The sequence below is a fragment of the Podarcis erhardii genome (assembly GCF_964252035.2).
Source record: "Podarcis erhardii genome assembly, chromosome: 2".
Taxonomy (NCBI): Eukaryota; Metazoa; Chordata; class Lepidosauria; order Squamata; family Lacertidae; genus Podarcis; species Podarcis erhardii.
Window position 1 is genome coordinate 5,904,592 of NC_138498.1, and position 5,539 is coordinate 5,910,130.

General features: G+C 47.3%; 1 long non-coding RNA gene across 1 annotated transcript; it reads right to left on the reverse strand.

The window, feature by feature from the left end:
- Positions 1–206: 206 nt before the first annotated feature.
- Positions 207–5,539, reverse strand: LOC309334807. Its single transcript, XR_014153278.1, has 3 exons — positions 5,499–5,539; positions 4,701–4,775; positions 207–457 (listed from the first exon to the last, which is right to left on the reverse strand). It is a non-coding gene; the product is annotated as an uncharacterized lncRNA (long non-coding RNA).

The window sequence follows — 5,539 nt, forward strand, 5'->3', positions numbered from 1 at the left end:
TGTAAACATCTAAGTCCTTGTGTACCGGCTGTACACAATGGTTATTCAATGGCGAGGAAGTTTCCTTGTGACTTTTAGCAAACTCAGCCACGGAGTCCTGCCTCCTTGCTGCCTGCTCAGCCCTGCTTGTCATTTACCAAAATATACCCACAATAGCTGGGAAGAAAGCATATATAAATCATTAGCTTATTTGTTTTTATGGCATCCAGTAATGTGATGACTGCACATGTTAATTTTGGGATCAAGCTTTCCTGTGTGTGATTGTTCCCACAGTGCATGGCTATGCTCAGTGGAAAGAATTTCACTTGGCAATGAACAATACCTCCATTTTACAGGCAACTTAATAGGCGGGCTCAGGGCTGGAGTTTCTGACTCAACACAATGTTCGTGCAAAGGTTCCCCGGCAATCAGGTTGCCAACTGATCAGAAAATAATCCTGACAGGCCTGCTCCTCTGCCTGAAAAAGAAAAGACAGCTCAATGGGAAGAAAGAAAAAGGTGAAGCTCATGTTTGTGCATCAAGCTGCTTTTGCAAACACAGCTGCAGTGCCCAGGGGGAATGTTGGCAACATTACATGGCAAAGGGCATGGTGTAGTGGTTAGAGTGCTGGACTGTGACCTGGGAAACCAGGGTCTGAATCCCCACTCAGCCAGGAATGTCACTGGGTGATCTTGGGCCAGTCACTGTATCTCAGCCTATACTACCTCACGGGGTTGATATGGGGGTAAAATGAGGAGGACCAAGTACTCGACCTTGAGGTCCTCCGAGGAAAAATGGGATAAAAATGCAACAAATGAATAAGTAAAATGTAGGTTACTGAGCTAAGCCTTACCTGGGCTGGACCACTTCTGGTATTTGATGTGCAATCCACTTACAAACATGCAGGCACTCCCACACAACCAAACATTCACATAGACACACTTGCAAACACCCTCAGCAGGATTCAGTAGTTAACTAAAGCATTTGGTTAGAGCAATAGGTGCACCTGCTGTAGGTGCGACCCAATACGGTGATGGGCCATATTGAACATCCAAGATAATACAATATATTGACAGTTATTAAATGAATGCTAAATAATGCGGTGTTCTCTTGCTCGGAGGCTTAGTGGGGGCAACAGACCAGATTGGTTGGCATGTTTCCATTGGCCATGTGCATGCAGTCTAGCCCATAAAAAGACATCCAGCCATTGTTTGGAGAAGTGGGGAGAGACCCTGTACAGTAACAGCTAGCAGGTTTTTTCACCCAAAGGCTTTCCATGCAAGAGCAGTCTATCTGAGCACCAAGAGCATGGAATTTCAGCAGCAGTATGTCTACACTCCACAGCCCCTCTTCCTGGTCCCTGAACCATTCATCCTGATTCTTCGTTTACAGGTTCCCCACCCCTGGATTAGACCAAGGCTAGCCTCTTTTACCTTCACTCCCATCACCTCCTGAACCCACACGTGGGTCAGATATAATCCTGCCATAGTCCATTCAAATGTCAACCAAAGACTTCTCCCCATCGTAATCACGATGAGGCTTTGTTGTCCCTGAGGGTTTCCACGGACTATTATGATTATTGATTGAATCTGTATACTGCCCTTCATTCATAGATCTCAGAGTGATCCGCATCCGATTGGTTCTCTGCATTTCCATTCTTTCTCCCCCTGTGCTGGGGGGCCTTCAGCCCTTCTTGAAACAAGATGTCCTCCACCAACTTTCACCCCCTCCACCGGTTGCCACAGCAACTTTGTTGACAGCGTAATTTGGATCAATGGAATCCCAAGCTGAGCAGGCAAGGGGCCGGTTGCTAGGCGACAAGAAGCCCTGGATGCCTGTGGATCCTTGGTGCTGGCTCTTCCCTGTCCTCCAAGTTGGGGAGGTTTGCTTTGGGAGCAGGGTTAGCCCCTTCAGGCATGGTGACTTTGCAAGAGAAGCCAGGAAGCCTTTCCGCAAGTACGGTACTTGGGCTGGTGGGCGCCACAAGGGACTGAATTATTAGTCAATCCCGATGGAGGGCACTGTGGTGAACACAGAAACTCTTCACTTTCCACAGTATGCTTTGCCCTCGTGCATTTTGCTTCCTTTGGCCGAACAGGTTTTGTGTATTTGCATATTTTTGAGAAGGTACAAAAATATGCTTTCTGTAGGCAAAAAGTGGTACATGCACCAGGAGCACAATCCCTTTTCCAAACTGCCTACAGCTCTCTCTTTGGAAGAAAAATAAAGATAATCTGTCTGCTGTTTAGGCAGTCTGGGAGGTCGTTTGCCTGGGAGCCACAAGTGTATGTGCTTTCTTCTGAAGATACAGTTAATACGTTTTATATACTAAATGATGCTGTGTCTCCTTCTCACCTGAAAGGAGCACTTATGGTCCAAGCTTCCAAGCTGCCTTTTCCCTTATAGAGAAACCTTGTTTTCCATTTCAGCTTTCTAACTGAGATGGTTCTGCACTCCATGCTTAGCTCACTGGGCCGTTGGGCAGATTTTATTTTATTTTTAATTCCCTGCATACTTCAGTTCTCATTCTCACGTGCCGACATCTCCCTTCCGTTCCTCCGTAGAGCCAGTTCAGCACTATTTCCGTGGGCTGCTCGCCGCATGAATTTCCAAGGACTTGCGCATAAGAGGAGTAAACTACACAAGCAGTCACTTTTGGGTGGGGGTGAGAGGAGAGACCATGAATCCTCCTTTCAGTAAAACACAGGAAAGCGTCTGGCGTGGGAGGAGTGGAGAAGAGAAAGTTTCTTCAAAATCTTAAAATGATTCATCTTTCAAGATTCCAATCAGGGTTGGATTCTCTCTCCCACTCTCCTCCCTCCCCCACCCTCATCCCCTGAAGTCCCCGATGGTTTAAGCCTGGAGAGTTCCGGGTTGGCACCATCTCTGATTGAAACCCTTGGGGACATGGATTTGCAAAGGGCTATTGTTCAAGCGGCCCGTTTCCTGCTTCAGCTGCTGCTGTTTTAAAGCTTGGCACAAACGCACTGCAAACAAGAGTTGGGAAGAAGTCACTTCTGACCTCTGCTCCTCTACACAGAAGCCATTCAGGGAAGTCAGAAGCCCCCTTGGATCAGATCGCTCAGGGTGGGAACGCAGCGCAGGCCAGCCCAGGGTCAAAGCTGCATTCCATGACTTTTGGTCTCCCTCTAATTCTCTCTAATGGAATGAGAGGCTAGCCAGAAGGCTGTGACCTCCGCTCATTAGGGGGGGGGGGGAGAATTCAGAGTTGCCCTCTGCCATCAGAAATTTGCAGAAACCAAGTCCAAGTTGGGTACTGCCTAAATCATGGCAGCTCTCCTAACGCCAACCCTTCCAGGAACCTCAAACGAAAGGCTTTATGGTGTAAAGGCTCGCTGGATCAGATGAAAGGTCCCCCTCGTCCAGCATTCTGTTCCCACAGCAGCCAAGCCAGATTTGCCTCTGGGAAGCTTATGAGCTGAGCACAAGGACAGCACTCCTTCCCCTTCTGTGTGTCCCCAGCACCCAACAGTCACATATGCTCCCTGTTTCTCTTTACCAGGAACAGTCTGTCTTTTCTGGTACATGTCCCAAGTAAGTCACACGCCTTTGTGGGAAGCCCTTTTCAAAATGTTTGCAGCATCTTCAGGCGTGTCCTAGCTGCCCATTCACCACCACCACTCACAGCATGTTGCTGATGTGCTTGAACTGCAGTTATCCCATCATAAGTACAACCAGACACATTGTTAGATGAAACAAACCATTTCAGACCCTGTGAAATGAGGCTTTCTTGGTTGACCCAGCATTTGATGGCAGAAAGATACGGTTTCTGGCAACCTGAAATCACTGGCTGAGAATACATTCAACTGTTTTTAGAATGTTTCTAAGTGTATTTACACACACTTATTATTGATGTGTTTTCCACCCTGGGCTCTTTTGGGAGGAAACTGAATGAATAAATTGAATAATATATATTCTGAAGCAGGCATAGGCAAACTCCGGCCTGCCAGATGTTTGGGACTACAATTCCCATCATCCCTGACCACCGGTCCTGTTAGCTAGGGATGATGGGAATTGTAGTCCCAAACATTTGGAGGGCCAGAGTTTGCCTATGCTTGTTCTAAAGGTTTGGGATTTGTTTTTAAAGGGGGTATTTAACACACATTGTAAGTCAGGCTATAGCAAGGTAAATAAATATGTTATTCAAAAAAGGGCATCTTACAGAATGAAGTGAGGTGTGCCTTATGTTACTTTGGGTGTGGACAGTTTACAAATGTCCGAGTTTTTGCTTAGGAAATGTTGGAGATTTTCCTTGTGTGATGGGACCTTATCTTCTTCTCCTATGTACATTTGCGGGGGGGGGGCTCACAACCCACCACACTTCTTGGTGCATCACAGAATCACATTGGGGGACCTATTTTTAAAAGGGGGGGAGCGTTTAGGGCTGCCACCTTTATCCCAACCTTATTAACCTACTGCATGTGTACAATCCTGTTCCATATCTAGTACAGGGATGGCTAACTTCTTTTGCACACCAGATTGTTGTCTGCATTTGAATTGATCCATTGTTCACTGCCTCAGAATTAAAAGTTCCTAGGAAGAGGGAAAGGCTATGGAACTGGTTTATGTCTGTAGTGCAGATAGAAGCCCAGGACTTTGCTTCAGCTGTCCATTATTCTCTCATTCTGGAGCACCACTGTATTGTAGAACTGTAAGGGGAAGCACGGAGGATGGTTCCACAGATAAACAGCAATGCTTACATGTGATGTGACACATTCATTTAACTCCAGATTCCAGAATTGAGTCTCAGTGTGGAGAATTCCATGTCGGAAGACCTAAATTACAAGGAAGAAAAACAGATGGCTGGAGGCCAGGACCTAAGTGCTGCTAAGGGAGTGGGGGGGGGGAGCATTAAAAATAAGTTGTGGTGTCTGTTCTCTGGTGCTGTAGTGTTCTGAAATGTTCCATCAAGTTGCAATGTTCTGGGGTAATAGGGACAGTCCCTTTAAAAACATGGTGATTCTGGCAAACCTTTCTGTTCCTGTCCTGCCTGATGAATCACTCTGTGACCTTGGGTAACTCTCCCACCCCGGTTTCCCAGCCTCAGTCTCCCTTCCTTGACAGAGGAGAATTGGTTCAGCTTGCTTCATCATGGCAGACTGTGGTGTTCAGTTAATGAACGCTAAGCCCTCTGAGATGTGTTGGCCAGTTCTTCTTATCGCTGCTCTGGAATCTCCCAGCAAAAAGAAAGAAACGGAAAAGGGGGGAGAGCTGTTGTAATAATTAACCTCACCAAGCTCTGCAAACTGAGCTGGCAAATTGCACGTGGCCGTGATTTCCCGGCTCAGGAGTGGGACGCAGGCCTCTCTACAGAGGAGGGGAGCGATGCAGTAGCTGCATAATGCAACGGGGCTACGCCACTGTTTGGAATAGCAGGCGACGGAAGATGGGGAGCGAGCCTGTGTCACTATGCATGGCAAGGAAAGATTCCAAAGAAAGACACTCCCTTAGGTGGCAGATCCTGGTTGCTTGTGCTAGGCAGGGGTCAGCAAACTTACTGCGCCTCAGGCCAGTGTCTCCAGCGCCAATCTCACGGTGG